The sequence below is a fragment of the Pinus tabuliformis genome, chromosome 2_2 (assembly GCF_031772625.1).
Source record: "Pinus tabuliformis cultivar Carrire ecotype Pingquan chromosome 2_2, CPIR1, whole genome shotgun sequence".
Taxonomy (NCBI): domain Eukaryota; kingdom Viridiplantae; phylum Streptophyta; class Pinopsida; order Pinales; family Pinaceae; genus Pinus; species Pinus tabuliformis.
Genome location: NC_142300.1, coordinates 5,357,686 through 5,374,746, shown reverse-complemented (window position 1 = coordinate 5,374,746; position 17,061 = coordinate 5,357,686).

Here is a 17,061-nt window from a genome sequence, read left to right as displayed (position 1 = left end):
GCTTTTTATCGTTTAAAGCAATAATACACAAAACATAAGAAAATCCAACCAAAATCCTTTTAAATGGCCTTAAAATATATGAAATCGGGATTATAAACCCATCAAGTCCGCGCTATACCGCAATCGCATATCTCTCTGTCAATGGCCCTGTATATCAGGGGATCGCCGATCACCGATTTGATCTTGACTGTTCATCTATTTCCAATCTGACGGCTGAGATTGCACATCACCATCGGCATAACTCATCGCTACGGCCTAGGGGTCTTGCCTTTGGCATCCGCCGACACCGATCTCCGATGCCAATATCAGTAATCGCTATATCGCATGTTGCTGGTTCTAAAGTCCTAATATCGCACATAGCATGCCCCCGACTCTGATTAATTGGAGATCACTGATCGGGGGTTCCCGTCCACCTGCCTTAAGTCTGCCCCTTTGGACCCTCCGATTGCGATTTTCCCTTTTAAGGCTAAAAACCCATTTTTTAGGGAAAAAGCCTCATTTTCCAAAGGAACAAGGCAATCTTCTTTCTACCGTAACTTCATCATTCAGACTCGGATTGGAGTGTTGTTCACACCATTGGAATCAGGGTGACTTGCACTTCGATCTAATGTCAAGATACTTTCCTTTCTGCCACTTTCAATTTTGATATTTTCTATGCCATTTTATCTAAAGATCCACTTGGATCAACGATGTTGTCTTTAGTAAAGGAAAGGTGTTCCTAAGACACATAGCCATGGTTCAGACCAAGAGTATAGGGATTCGGGTGAAGAATCTATATAAACTAGAGGTAGATGATTGTGCAGCATTTAATACGAAAGTAGAATTGGTGCAAAGCCAAGACATTGGCGAGTTGTGGCACAGACGGTTTGGACATTCTCATCATGGGTCTTTGAGGATAATGCAACAGATATCTACAAGACTTCCCAAAGGTAAACTTGAGCAGGTTGACACATGAAAAGGTTGTACCTTAGGAAAGTACACCAAGTCTTCCTTTCATGATCGAGAAAGTTGAGTGAAGGCTATCTTAGAGCACGTTCATATTGATGTGTGTGGAACATTCTCGACAACATCCACAGTGAAGCAAAGGTATTTTGTGATTTTCATTGATGACTATTCCTGTAAACATTGGATTTTTTCATGCAGAAGAAGGACAAAACCTTCATAAAGTTTTGTGAGTTCAAAGCTTTGGTCGAGAAAGAGTAAGGGAAGAAGATCAAGGCCTTTGGAAGTGACAATGGTGGAGAATATGTCTCTCAAGAGCCTAAGGACTTCTGTGCAGCGAAAGGAATTAAATGAGAGTTGACAGTACCTCATAACCCATAGTAGAATGGGGTGGCCAAGAGGAAGAACAAAACTATTGTAGGGGAAGCATGGAAAATGTTGCATGGCCAAGGCCTACCACTTCACTTGTGGGTTGAGGCATGCAACACAATGGCCTATTTGCCGAATAGAATCCCGCATCACATACTCGGGATAAAGACACCAGAGGAAGCTTTCTTTGGTAAGAGATTAGATGTGGGTCACTTCAAGATCTTTGGCTCATTCGTATATTTCCGTGGGGCAGTGGATGCATGGAAAAATATTGAGCCAACAATAGAGTTGGGGATACTTGTGGGGTACATTGATACACCTCACAACTATCAGGTGTACTTGCCTACCAGTCAGAGGACAGTGGTTTGCAGAGATCTCAAGTTTGATAAGAAGAAGGCCATGCGAGTTTCCCTTGAGAGGGAGCTCCAACTATAGGCTATGGAGGAACTATTGTTTCCTAAGGAGGAGGAGTCTCAGACTGATGCAGAGTAGCTAGATGTAGAGGTTCCAGGAGTGGAGACATCCACTAAAGCAAAGTCTTCCAGAGATGGACGGAAGCACACAAGAGAAGCTGATAGATTGTTAGAGGATGCGAGAGAAAATGCGGGAGCACCATTTTCTCAGCGTAGACTGAGGAGGTCACTTGAGAGGTACACTAGATACATGGCCCTTGGTGGGGGATGTGTTGAGACTGAGCCATCTTCCTTTGAGGAAGTAGTGCAGCAGCCAATTTGGGTTGATGCTATGGTGGAGGAGTATGACTCCATAGTTCGTAACAATGTTTGGGACGTGGTTCCCAGACCATAGAACAAGTCAGTTGTGATTTCCCATTGGCTTTACAAGGTAAAGAAAGTTGTCAATGGTAGTGTGGAGAAGCGTAAGGCAAGATTTGTTGCCCGTGGCTTTTCATAGGTCGAGGGGATTGACTATGAGGAGACTTTTGCTCCTGTCGCAAGGTACTCATCTATCATATCTATGTTGGCACTATCATCACAGATGGGTTGGAAGATCCATCATATGGATGTGAATATTACATTCCTCAATGGCGAGACTGAGGAAGAGGTGTACATAGAGTAGGCAGAAGGTTTTGAGACCTTCGATTGTGAGTCGCATGTGTGCCAACTCAAGAGAGCATTTTACGGGCTGAGGCAAGAACCTCGTGCTTGGTACACTAGGATAAACAACTAATTCATTGGGTTGGGCTTCATAAAGAGTGAAGTGGATGTGAACCTGTATAGCATCGTGGTCGAAGGTAAGCTGTTGATCATCATTCTTTATGTTGATGATCTCATATTGGATGGTGATGATCAGTTGATCGTGTCTTGCAAGGAGGACCTTGCAAGCAAATTCGAGATGAAAGACATGGGTCTCATGCATTATTTCCTTGGCATGGAAGTGTGGCAGAAGGATGGGGAATTGTTTGTGTCTCAAGGAAAGTATGCCACCGAGATACTCAGGAGATTCCACATGGAGAAGTGCAAGCCCATGCAGACTCCTCTAGCTGTTAACTGGAGGAAGGAGGATGATACTTCCGGATTAGTAGAGGCTACTATGTATAGGAAGCTTGTGTGTTCACTGATGTACTTAGTGAAAAAATGACCAAATTCGTGCTATGCGGTGAACCAGCTAAGTCAAGCGATGGTTTAGCCTACCAAGATGTTTTGGAAGGCAGAAAAGCATGTATTGAGATACCTCAGACACACGTCTTAGTATGGATTATGGTATAGACTGACAGAGGGAGTGAAGCTACAGGGCTTCACTGATGCAGATTGGGTAGGGAGTCCATTAGATCAGAAGAGCACATCAGGAGGGATTTTCAACCTTGGGTCAGTGGCAGTAGGAAATAGAGATTGGTTACACTTAGCTCGGCAGAGGTAGAATACATGGCTGCAAGTTAGGCAACATGTGAGGCCATCTGGATGCAGAAAATCCTAGTTGGTTTGTTTGATCAGAGGATGGATCCACCTGTGATCTATTGTGATAATTAGAGTTGTATCAAACTCTCTGCGAATCCAATATTTCATGATAGGTCCAAGAACATCGACATCCGGTATGATCATCTCAGAGACTATGTAGTGAGGAGGATCATGTTGCTACAGTATATTTTGACAGAGGAACAAGATGCTGATATTTTGAAAAAGGCATTGTCAAAGTGTAAATTTGAGTTCCATAGAGGTAGGATCAGGGTGGAAGATAATCCCTTTCTTATTGAGAGGGAGTGTTGAAATGTGGCAACAAGAATATTCCAATTTTATTTTGTCCTTGAATTAAAATTGAATTTAGTCTTAACGGCTACTTGGAAGTAATTAATTAAGTTATTTTGACTTAATTAGTTGGAAAATTTCAAGATAGAAGTCTTTATGAAGTCATGAAAGAGTTATACCTTAAATTAAGGAGATAATATCGAGTTATATTTGAGTTGTAATTAGTTAACTCAGTTTACTGAGTTAAGTCCAATTAAATTAGTTCCAAGCTGTTTGAGGAACTAATAGAGAGTTAACAGTTAGTTGATGCATGCATGCACTCAACTAGTGTACTCTAGTTAACCGAAGATTCCCTCATCAGTAACTCATGCATGTCTATTATGGGAAAGACCCAATTGAGATTAAAGTCAAGGACAATGTACTATCAGTTGTATGTGCTTTCCTATAAAGAAAACTCATGCATGTAGAAGGAATCATTCCTTGAGGATTGCATAGTTCTAATAGTGTGTGAGAGTAGTGTTCCACTTGGTGAGGTGAGAATCATCCACTAGGAATAGCACAAGGAAATAGGAGCTTGGAGGGCAGAGAGGAAGGCTTGTGAGAAGCCAAGTTTACCTATGAGCATCCAGGAGAATTGTACTGAGAGCTGGCTAGAAGTGAGAACTAAGTCTTTGTATAATTCCTATGTATTTCCACCTTGTATGATAATACAAATAGTGAGGTTTTTCGCTGAGGCTTTCCCCAAAGTATTTTCATGTGTATTGTGCATTGATTGTTCTTCTTATAGTTATATTGTTCAGCTCGATCTTTAAGCTTCCGCAAACTGATAGTAGAAGAATTTTATAGTATTCTACTTTGATTTATATTGCATTATCGAGTTAACCTACTGCAGATTTTCTAGAGAGATGGATTTGTAGAGAATTTCTACATGGTATCAGAGCAAGATTTGTAAAGAATTTGTAGAATTTATACATGTAAAAGACATTGTGCCAAGTTACATTTTTCTTGGGCTTATGAGTCTTATTTCTGAAAAGAGGAAGAGAATATTAATATTTTTTATAATGCTTCCTGGCTGCATGAACTAGGCAATGAGGTAGGCCCTTCTAGTGCATTTCATAAGAATGATGTTTTCTAGGAAGGGAACTAACAGGAAGTGCCCACTCTAGTCACTATTTCTAAGCACAAGATGAAACTTGTGCATAATCTTGTAGCAGAGCAAAGCCAAAAGTTCAAAGTAGATCTTATTATTATGAGAGTGGCCATTGCAAAAAAAAGGAGGAGAAAGTAATTAGAAGAATGGAAGAAGAAGAAACAAGAATAAGAAAAGAGGCAGGAGGAGAAACAAAGGAAAGAAGAGGAATGGATACAAAAAGAGGAATAGGAAAGGAAATAAAAGGAGATGTGTAGGAACAAAAATAATTGAGAAAGAAGGAAGAAGAAGAAGAAAGACAAAACAATTTGAGGAAGAAAAACAAAAATAGTTGGTGTGTGAAGAAAGTAGGCAAAAGAAGGATGAGGAATTTGTAAGAAAAATAGAAGAGAAAATAAAGGCCAAAGATAAGGAGGTTGAGTAGGAGGAGGATAAACAAGATGTTTCCATTGTTCCCATTTTAGAACAAGCCAATAGATGGCCTTCACCTCCTCTTACTGGTGGCCACATCCCATTGAATGAGATGGGAATATATCCTCTAGATGATGATATGGTCATTGTAACAAACTTAGGTTAAAATTTCATGTAATAAAGTTAATAAAGGAAAAAATGAGACCAAGGTCATGGGACACATACTCCAAGCTGAATGTTGGGCAAAATATCCTAGTTTGAATCACTTATCGTGTTTATGTATAAGGGGAAATTTGCAAAGGCAATGGAAAAGGATTTTAAAAGGCAAAGATGCATTAATTGGAATATTTTTTTTGAAAATAAAGGAAATTAGGAGAAAATGGAGGTGAAAGGTCACAAGTTGCATGTGAGGAGGAAAATGAAGGAAAATAATCGGAAAATGAAGAAATTATAGGCATCAATAATAAAAAGACACTAGAGAATCAATTGGTAGCCTTTTTTTCAGTTCAGTTTTGGAATTAGTCTCAGAGAGGAGAAGAGAACCAAGAGGAGAAGGAAAACAAGCAAGAAAAGGAAGGACAAGGAAAGTAAACAAAGGACAATAAAAAAAAAAAAAGGATCAAGCAAGGAAAATTTGTATCAAGAAGCATCAGTAGGAATACTTGCAGGTAAGAGGTTGCATGTATAATTTCCCAACTAGTTTTTACATGCGTGGTATGTGCATGCTAATATTTGGTTCTTTTGATGTCATTGGCATGGATTTTGTTGAGTTTTGACAATGGAGTTTTGCCTTAACTTTCCATTTCTAGATAGCCATGGTGTTATGGGACTTTTGTCAATTTGATATTTGGATTGCCACAAGGTTTTGGATTTGGGTGAGGGGTCCCAGGAAAATTACCAAAGGCTAGGAATCCCTTGATTGGTAATGGTGGCATACATGGTAAATATTGAGAGTGGAGACATGAAAACTCCTTAAGGTATTGGAGAAGAAATTTTGAGGCATCTAAGCTAGGTTTCATCTTGTGATCTCAACACTAGTTTAGCTGAGATCATGGTATAGTGAAGGTGGAGGTGGTTTAACCTTAGGATTCCATTGGTTATTTATGGATTGGTTTATCCCATGATATCACACATTCATGCATGGAATATGGAACAGGGTGATTGGCTGAAAGAAATATTTAGTTAAGCCAATCTATGGTTGGGTAGTATGTGGAAGTCCCTAACTTGGTTGGATTTTTCCTCTGTTTAATAAGAGCTAAGCTTCTCAGGCTTTTGATGAGTAAATGTACTTTTTATTATGTGGCTCTAATGGTTGTTCTCTCATTGTTATTTATCTGGTTATATGTTGGATATAAGCATGGTTATTTGATAGTTCTTAGTCATGGCTCTTTCCATGGTTTTTTTTTCTAACTTAATGAATAGTGAATGCAAGACCTAATTTATGTTATGACAACTAATGTGAGAAGGAAATGATCCTTCTTGTTAAACCTGAGACAAGTTTTGAACTCCTTATGTTCATAATTGGATTCATCACATGTAGGTTACATGTTTACCAAGTGTTTGAGGGAATGTCAGTCCTGGTTGGGGAAGGTTAGGTCATGTCTTGGTTTAAATTTTGGTTTATAAGAATTTTTTCTATTTCATCTATCATCTATGGATGTTTCATTGAGTTCTGGGGAAAGGCCTGAGTCTTGGCCCTAAAAAGTGGCTCAAAATTCAAGGTATTTAGCATAGAACTAAGCAGAAAATTACACAGTCACATGGAAGTAGGCCTATCAGTGTCACTGAAAGGCCATAGTCATTGGCATGTCTTAGAAAGGGAGTGATTGGGCTTTAGGTCAATAAAAAAGAGAGTCATCTCAGGGGTTGGACACCTCGAGGGGTTGGGTTTCTCATGGAGGTCATGTAGCACCTGAGGGAAGTTAGTAAGGTATTAAGTAGTTGACTCCATTTCCTTAAGGTTATTTAGGAGATTGAGTCTTATCATAGTGACCCTCGGCTCATGCTTACCCCACGTAAACAGGTGAAAGTGGTTAAATGTGGGAGGAGGCAGTTCCAGTCATGGATATTTCCAACCTGTTGATGCCCCGAAAATCGTTGTATCAACATTGGGGGATAACCACCCGGTTCGGACCTTAGTACAACTCCTTTTCCGTTTGGAATGGTGGCTCTGATTGGGGATAATGCGACCAATTTCCCAGTAATGGATAAACGGGATGAATGAATGATTGGTTCACTAATCTAATGATAGGCGAATAACTTAATCTATCGACGAAATAAAAGAAATACTACTAATCTCGGGAACTATTGTATTTTTTAAAGTGTAGCGCTTGATGATCTATGTTTATAAACAGGCATGTAGATGACTCTATTCAATAAACATGGTCTTTTATTCATTCAAGAATTACTCTACTTAAATCGTTAAACAAAAGGATTAGCTCAATATTGCTACACTTCATATATCATCGATACATATATGATCAAAGGAAAAGCATCCCATAAACATCCAATAGTGGAAGGAATAGAGAAATGCTGTTAAAACACATACATATATTCGATAATAGCAAAGGCAATCAAATAACAATTCATATGAAAAGAATGAATTCAGACATAGATAATAGTACCATATGAGCTGCTAAACACTCCCAATATCAATTGCTATTTGAGATTCTTCTTCCAACGCAGAAATACTTTCAAACAAAGACAGTAGTGCACATTTGCATAAAAGATTCCTTGTCAAAATTAGAATAACTGGTCGAGTTTTATAAAAGAATATGGCTGAAGCACAATAGTGCAACCTCAATCTTTAAGTCAAGTACAAAATTTTACGACCCTTTCTAAAAACATGAAAGGGTCTATAAATACTTAGTTAAGCTAACTATCTATGAAACTGAAATCCTACTTAATTGGTATCAATTAATTTTGATCATAATTTCCTCAGCAATCTGGTAGTTGGCGGCATGACTCATCAAGTAGGCTGTTTGCCTTTGAATCTGAGCTGACTTATCGCAAGCATCGGCTCCACTTCGGGTGGTCTGTTGAGGTGAGAGCTAAGCTGGGCAGCATAGGTGGCATCTTGAATATCGGGGATAATATACCCGATTGCATCTGTAAGGCACTTGAGGGCGGCTCTTTGAGTGTGTGGTTTTACCAAGAAGAACCAATAGGTGTCCCATGTTAAACAGTTAATTCCAGCAATTAATCTCCCCTTTTCCTCTAGATCTGGATAACATGACTGCTCCAATGTTTTCATCGCTGTCAATTTTCCTGGTGTGCATTGGGAAATCATGTTTGACAAGTAGGGAGTGTTATTAACTAATTCAACCAAATTGCTGGAAGTTGATTTGCATCTTGAAACTGCCCTCTCTGCTTTCATTAACTGGGACTGCCATTCTGTAAATAATATATCTTTATGTGACTCTAAAATTCTTGGTCAATTCGCTGCTTGTCCTTGGTCAGTATCTTGCCAGTCAAGAAATGCAGCTATTGTTTCTTCAGCTTGATCCAATTCCGTTCTAGCCTTTTCTACTTTCTCACTTATTGATGCCGTTAACTCACATAGTGGCTCTGCCTGGGTGATTTGTTGACATACAAGTTTGATTTATGCTATTAATGCCGTATTTATCTGTAGTGCTTCTACTCTGAATTCAGTTATTTATGGAACGCCCTTTGTCTTCTCAAGCTTTGCTGATAGTTGAGCAATCTGCTCATCTTTTGTTTTCAGCATTTTCTCATTTGCTGCCTTCAGTTGCACCAAGGCCTCTGACATTCTTTCTGCTTTTGGATTGCGCTATGGTCAATTCTTTGTTTCTCTGCCTGCAATTGTTGAGTTAGTTGATTGTTCACTTGCTGTTGTGTCAACAATTGCTGTTATGCCTGCTCCGCTTTCTGCTTTGCTTTAGTTAGCTGTGCCTGTAATAAGAAGATTTCCTGGTCTTTTGTTTTCAATAAAAGACTCACCTCTGATGCCTTGTCTATTGTTGCTGCTGAATAGGCTCTAGCATATTGTGATAGTTTTGTCAGGTCATCTGTTGTAGGGAAAAGTATCCGATTCGGATGACCCTATCCCACTCTAAGGGTGATAGTACCTCAGCAACAACTGTAAACAAAACTACTTAAGGTTTACTTCTTTATGAAAGCAAGAGAGAATGAAGAAATGCACTAACCGTTGCCTTGCGCTTAATATTTGCTCCAATCTCTTCTCTTTGCTGCTTGCTCCTAGCTCTTTGCTCTTTTGCTGGCCCAGCTATAATAAGATCCTGCAAAATAACAAAGAAGGGAACTACAAGAAGCATGCATTCATAACTGATTCAAGGATTAGCATAAATCAAATATACAATCATCACAATACATCATTGAAACAAATGCATATAGAAGAACCTCAATAGCTTTTATTAATGGAAGAAGTAAAGTTCTGAGAAGGTTACAACCATTGAAGGCTCCAATCCAGCAACACCTCCCAGCAGAAAGAATTTCTCCTCTTCACCTCCTTCAAGCAATCACCCAATAGCTCTATAGTGAAACCAACAGCATATCATTACTTTGCACAAAATTCCAGCCTCCTGAGCTCATAGGAGAGAGCTCAATATATAGATGAATTGAGAAAGGATGAGTCAGCTTGCAACTGATGTGTAGCTGCCTTGTGTCCTCTCTCTCTTCAGTTGATCTTCAGTTCTTGAGTCCACTTGGAGAACCTTGCTTCCACTTGGAGAAACAGAGCCTCTGACTCATCACAAGGCGAAATCCCTGATCCAAGTGTCATTTTTGGAAGATTCCAGAGCAATGACTCAGTGTGCCACTTGTCCAATCTCGCTCAGCGCAGGTGGCCTTTGTTCTACCTGCTTTGCAACGCAGGTACACCATGGAGGAGTTGAGTTTCAGCGCAGAAGCCTAGTGGAGCACTTGCTTTGATTTCAGGATTGCTTGTTTTTGAGTGTTTTTAGGTGGAGAACTGATCTGAGAGCTGTTGGTTTGCTGACCTTGTTCCTCTAGGGGTAGGAACATCATGTTTAGGGACTTCAGATCCCTTGGATTATTGACAATTCATGTCTGATGCTGCAAGGCACAAAATTGTTTATAACAGATGCCCCCTAAAGTATGAGGTCGTTTATCGGGTGAAATGCTTTATTAGGAGGATCCGAAGTTCATTCAATCTGCTGAGAAGTGTCCTGTAATAAGATACAATACAATAGATTATTTTTCATACTTTTTCATGATCTAGCTGAGGCGGGCATTCCCATGCTCAGCTTTATAAATTCATTTTGGTACATAGAACAGACGATCGTCTGATGGTAGACTGATAATTCTCTGCTGAAATTATCATCCTTTGAGAAGGATGATCATCTGCTGCAATGATGTACACATCAAATGTCTTTATATCCTGAATATATATCGCAGCCCGGATGGATGAAACTAGATCCGGGGTCTTCAATCTCTTCCGATCTTCACTCGATGTACAAGTCGATCCATGTGAGAATTTCTTGAAGTCGAACATGGAAAGACATCGCTTAATTACCGGTCAATGATGTAAACCGTTAACAAGCGCGAGAGGAATCACCGATAAGGATGATGACCCTCAAGGTACAGCAGTACAATTCACATGGTGGGAATAAAGGACTTGGTGTCGACCACCATGCAAAATCTTCTAGTCGAAGGTCATTGATGTATACCTGTCGCCGGAAGTGAGAAACTTGCCATTGAGGCATGCAAGCTTCAAAGTACTGAAGGGGTTGTTCCTAGATCAACTCCTTGGATAATGAGCTGATGTCGACAAGGAGCGATCTGTCAAAGGAGGCCCTTAATGAATCCCACATCGGTGACACGGAACGGAGCTAGTGATTGTGATGAGGTGAAAACAAACTGTGATGTATGATTCAGGGTGGCAGTCATGAAATGGATGAAGGACAATGTATGGCAGTGGATGGGACACGGTTGACTCTTTGCAGAACAACATCTCTTGAACATATAACGACACTGATGTGATGGATCGGTAGCATTACCCCAAATGTGGATGGTGTGGCGAGGACCATGGCGATGAGACCGGTGAATGAAACAACCCAACCCGATGTGATATGGAGGACAAAGTGTCATGTTCAAGAGTGACTTGCTACCATTAAAGCTATGAGGTTCTCCCTATTTTTCCCCAGTCATTGCTGACCAGTACCTCTTTATTTTTGTCAAGCTTGAGGAGGATAACATATGCTTGTTCTATAACCTGCCCTTCGGGCAAGCCCATCGCTATGTTTTAACGAGCCTAGCGATAGGGAAACTCGTTCTCGTCTAAAGACAAGTTTGTCGCTATTTAATGAATTTAACGAGTCTAACGACAAGGATAACTCGGTCCTTTTCATTTTTAGAGAGTCTGAAAAGGTACATAAAGTCAACTCCAAAATTCCTTTTTCGTCATCTAATCTCTTAAGTCCGAAAAAGTATAAAACAATACAGAAGGGATGAATTTTCAATTGCTTTAACGAGCCGAACAAAACAAGCGCTCGATCTTTTTGTGCAATAATCCCTCAGGTCCAAAAAGATTAAAATCTAGAGGAGGGATAGCTCTTCCGGTTGCTTTAACGAGCTGGAAGGCCAAAACTCGGCAAACTTTTCATATTTTACGAGTCAGTGAAAAGAGCTCAAAGAAGACTCGTCTTTTGAGGAACGAGTGATGAACAGGGCAGCAACAGATTCCAGGTACAGGTTGGAATATTCCAATCACGGCAGTGTCACAAGGATGGCTTAGTGAAATCACTCTTCGCAGCTGTTCCTCAAAATGGGTAAACACACATATGGAGAAGAACGATTGGCCAAATGAACGGATGGAGGTGAGACTGCAAGAACACGACCAAGGGCTTTAATATGGCTGTCAAAGGTTACATTTACCAAGGTTATTTATCGGTTCATTTTTTCTGGGTGAGCTTGAACTCTAGGGGAAGATTGCTCAAAACTTATGTTTATTTTTTAACGAGCATGAACTATGTGCTAAAACTGCTCGGATCTTGCGTTTATTTTTTAACGAGCATGAACTGTGTGCTAAAACTGCTCGATTATACCAGTCACAAGATAAGAAATGTCTCCTGCAAGATTCCAATTTTTATAGAGCTTGCACCTCACATAAGCTATGCTCTTTAGCAAATTTTGACCTTTGCCCCACATCCTTTCTTTATGCAAGTTCGGAAACGACTAATCCAAAAAACAGATAAATAACCGCTCTTTGCTTGCACTCCAAAAGGTTTGCATGCCCCCAGGTATAAAATAGAATTTCAAGGCTGCCCCTCCTCTCCCTCACCTCTGCTTTTCTTTGGATGTTCCCAGCTACTTGTCATCTTGCCAATCTAATGTTAACGATACTTGTCTTCTCGTTATTCTAAGGGATCTTACGCGGTACTTGTCTTCCCGTCGGCCCAACTTTTAACGAACAGCTATTTGTGACAAGAGAAGAACACTACTCAAAGACAAAACATTAATGTTATTGAGGGAGGCTTGCCTCTTTCTGGTTACCCGAAGAATGGTTTTATTCGCTGCCGCAAATGAAACTCTTTCTTCGGCGATGTCTATCATTAGGTTACACAAGGATGGTTACAATTTGTCGCAGCAATAGAAACTCATTCTTTGGAGGCTGCCCCTACTTATCCTTTAAAACATTTGTTTTAATGGGTGAGGCTTGCCTTTTATCCAAAGACGGTTACTACTTACTGCCACAAACGGATCTCCTTCCTTGGCAGAGCCTACTTATTTAGATAAAGATGAATGACCTTTGTCAAACAAGTAACCTTGACAAAAGAATCTTGTTCCAGAACAACCCCTCTTCCATTCACGGACGGGGTACGGACTAGTCATATCCTTTCGCGGAAATTCTACCCTATACCCAAGGTTTCTTCTGCCCAAAGCAGACCAGGGTGCATGCCCCCTGGGTTCCAGTCTTATCTTTCCGAATCACTCGCACTCATCGGGAAGTAGAACCAGGAGTGGAGGCATTTCTTGAGTGAATAAGCCATTCAGGGATGGTATTTGACTATTTGCGATGCGAGATCCCAGAAATGAAAGTTGGTCTACGAGCTTGACCATCTTTCCTTCGTGTGGAAAACACATTACTCTAAAGAGTGAGGAGACTATAGCTCCCATGCAATATATATAGTCCCGTCCAAGGAGTAGGTTATAATCCAAGGGTCCTTGGACGACCATGACGTTCATATGAACCATCTTCTTCCTCAATGTAATCAGAACATTGGGGAGGATCCCTAAAGGGCGACTGGTTCCTTTATCAAAACCTGATAGATTTCTCATCTCAGGTAGAAGCGCCGGGGAACCCAGTGCTTTCCAAGCAATAGAGGAAAGGATACTCACAGATGCCCCTTCATCAATGATAGTTCCAGCCATGACCATTCTGTAGATTTGGACAATGATTCTGAATGGTATATTGGCTGGTAACCGGGGTCTGCCTAGTTGGTTCCAATCAAAGGACACAACCAGGTTGCTTGGTGGTGGGACCGTATACACGGCCGGATACGACCCTGACGATGTTCCTTCCTGCGATAAAGGAATGGGCGCATTGCCCTGATGCTCATCAGAGTCTGTGTTGATGAAAAGAATCTGGATGGTGTCATCCTTATTCTCTTCAGTGAGGGTGTCATTCAAAGATGAATCTTCAACGACGGTGTCATTTGAGGATGAAACCTTTGAAGGAAGAACCGGGTCAACTGCCGTTTCGACCATAAGACTTTCGTCTGTTCTGGATTCAGTTGGTTCATTCTCAATGACCGACACTTCAGCTGACCACTTGATCGGGCCAGCTGCATTTTCAACTTTCGAGGGACATGGCACGAGTTTTAGGTATCCAGGAGGAAGCCGTAACGGTGAAACCGGACGATCTTCCAAAACTCTCTTCGCCTCATCTAAGAATGGACAACGGTGGATGGCATGATCGCCTTCACACAGTCTGCAGGGTGATCTTGGTCTCCCTCTTTGTCCTTCACTCTCGCTAGTTGACGGAATGCAATCAACATGTCTATCAGAGGTTGATGCTACCGGATTGTGCAACCTGGGGGACCAGTCCCTTAGTATCCGGGGAATACAGGGACAATCACGATGGAAATGGGCCCCTTTGCATATGACACATGGCGATTTAGGCCCGGTCGGTGCAATGTGTGGATTTTTTCTAGAATGGTCATGTTTGCCCCTAGTCGCCTTTGGCTCCTTCTGCTTCTTTTCTCTCTTCTTCTTCTCCTTTTTCTCCTTAGGAACCTGGTTTTTATCTTTACCAGTTCCTTCAAGCGAAGAGGAAGGAGGAGAGGAAGACTTAGAAGAAGTGGAAGGCTGGAGGTTAACTCTAGACTCATCTAGTAGTCGATTCGACTGTTCAAGATTTGTGGTGGCCTGAACTACATTAGTTGAAAAGAGCCATACAGGTAGGCCAATTGTCAATCCTCGAAGTGACAATGTGGCCATATGGGGCGCACCAACATCTCCCCAAGAGGAGAAGGGACTGGGACTTCCACCAAGGTGACTTCCTTGGTTGGTGGGCTCCATACTTTTCAACTGAAAGATCAACGCGGGAATAAGAGGTGATTATGTTCCGTTTAAAATAAATTTTATTAACGACGCTTTAGACACAACTTTGCTTTTTCATGTTTTAAGAGTCGAGAAAAAGCTAAAGATGACTCTAGTCTCCTTCGATGTTTTAACGAGCCCGAAGTGACAAATGCTCGGATGGACTTTTTCAGTTATGGAGTTTGAAAAAGGCCAAAAGAAACTGCTCTGGAGATCTAGGCAGAGGGTGTGCCAAACCTTTCGCGAAACCACAGAATACATTTTACGGTACGGGTGGTCGATCTTCGTGAATGCTGTGTTCACTGCATCGTGATCAGTAGGGCGACCGACACGGCTTCCTATGGATAAAGGCTTTGTTCCTATAGGGGTCTCCCAATATATACACGACGGTACGTGGGAGCACAAGTCCGTATTAGTGCCACCGACTCTCAGGAGGAATCACCCACCTTCGTAGAGATCGACAGTCACTACGTTTAACGACGCCGGAACACGTCTCTACCTAGACCTCTATGTGTTTGCGTTATGTTACAAAGTGTTGTTATGTAAATTGAATTTATTTTAATGTTGATCTTGTTTAGCAGTTTGCCTTTAAGGATCACCACGAGATGTATGTAACAAATTCCTGAATGCAGTCTAAGATGAGAAGCAAACTTTTCAATCTTTCAACTTTGAAAATCTTAACTACTGAGGGAAAAGAAAGACAAATCTTTTCACACAGATCATAGAGCACACACTAATGCAATTTTTCCTAAATCATCATGCAAACTTTTTCAAATGCAAAATGCACAATGCATTTATTTTCTTTTCCCTTTCTTAATGTTGATGTATTACAAAAAGAAAGTTGTTATTTAACTTTGATTTCGATTTAAAGCGAAAACCAAAAAGCTTATCCAAAATCAAAAGACACCTTAAGATTTACTTGTTTAATCACTAGAAATACATGAAATCAAACCATAATGACGAAAGTAAAAAGACTAATCAGCTATGGACAGCAAACAAGCTAACTCTTTAGACCAGCAAAATGCCTAACACAGGTTCAGATCTAAGAGGCCAAAGCAAGACTAGTTCACTTTCGTTATGGGAAATTGTAAATGATGTAAGAAATACAAAAGAACAAGTACAATTTCGTTATATAACAGAGGCGGAATGATGGCAAGTAAGGTTGGTTTCAGAACAGGTACAAGACTGGTAACTGGCTGCAAAATCTATAGTGAAAACAGGCAACAAAAAGGGAGGAAACCCCAAATGCACAAGGCAAAATTGGGCCAACACAGGTGCTGCACAGCCAGTCTGGCTCTCATCGCAGGTAGCCCCCTCGGGACCTGCGTTGCAAAGCAGGTAGCCTGTGTACTACCTGCTTTGGAAAACGAAAGTTGCGTTTTCTCAGTTTCCGGGTCACAATTTTCTCAAAAATTCACAGTTTTTGCTCAAATCAGAAGCTATCAGTCAAGCACACACTAAGGGATGACAAGGAAGATGAAAAGCTATCACTAAGAGCTTACAAGGATCCTTGTAGATCAGCTCTTCAAATCATGAACATGCTCAGAAATGAGCTAGAGTAGCTGCCCTCTACTTCGCTTTTGATATAGTCAAAAGCTTTTCGATTTGGTACTCTTTTGTTCAGGAAATGAATAGCAAAATACTACAAACAATCAAACAGATACGATCCCCAGCGGAGTCGCCAGTTTGTTGTAGGGAAAAGTATCCGATTCGGATGACCCTATCCCACTCTAAGGGTGATAGTACCTCAGCAACAACTGTAAACAAAACTGCTTAAGGTTTACTTCTTTATGAAAGCAAGAGAGAATGAAGAAATGCACTAACCGTTGCCTTGCGCTTAATATTTGCTCCAATCTCTTCTCTTTGCTGCTTGCTCCTAGCTCTTTGCTCTTTTGCTGGCCCAGCTATAATAAGATCCTGCAAAATAACAAAGAAGGAAACTACAAGAAGCATGCATTCATAACTAATTCAAGGATTAGCATAAATCAAATATACAATCATCACAATACATCATTGAAACAAATGCATATAGAAGAACCTCAATAGCTTTTATTAATGGAAGAAGTAAAGTTCTGAGAAGGTTACAACCATTGAAGGCTCCAATCCAGCAACACCTCCCAGCAGAAAGAATTTCTCCTCTTCACCTCCTTCAAGCAATCACCCAATAGCTCTATAGTGAAACCAACAGCATATCATTACTTTGCACAAAATTTCAGCCTCCTGAGCTCATAGGAGAGAGCTCAATATATAGATGAATTGAGAAAGGATGAGTCAGCTTGTAACTGATGTGTAGCTGCCTTGTGTCCTCTCTCTCTTCAGTTGATCTTCAGTTCTTGAGTCCACTTGGAGAGCCTTGCTTCCACTTGGAGAAACAGAGCCTCTGACTCATCACAAGGTGAAATCCCTGATCCAAGTGTCATTTTTGGAAGATTCCAGAGCAAT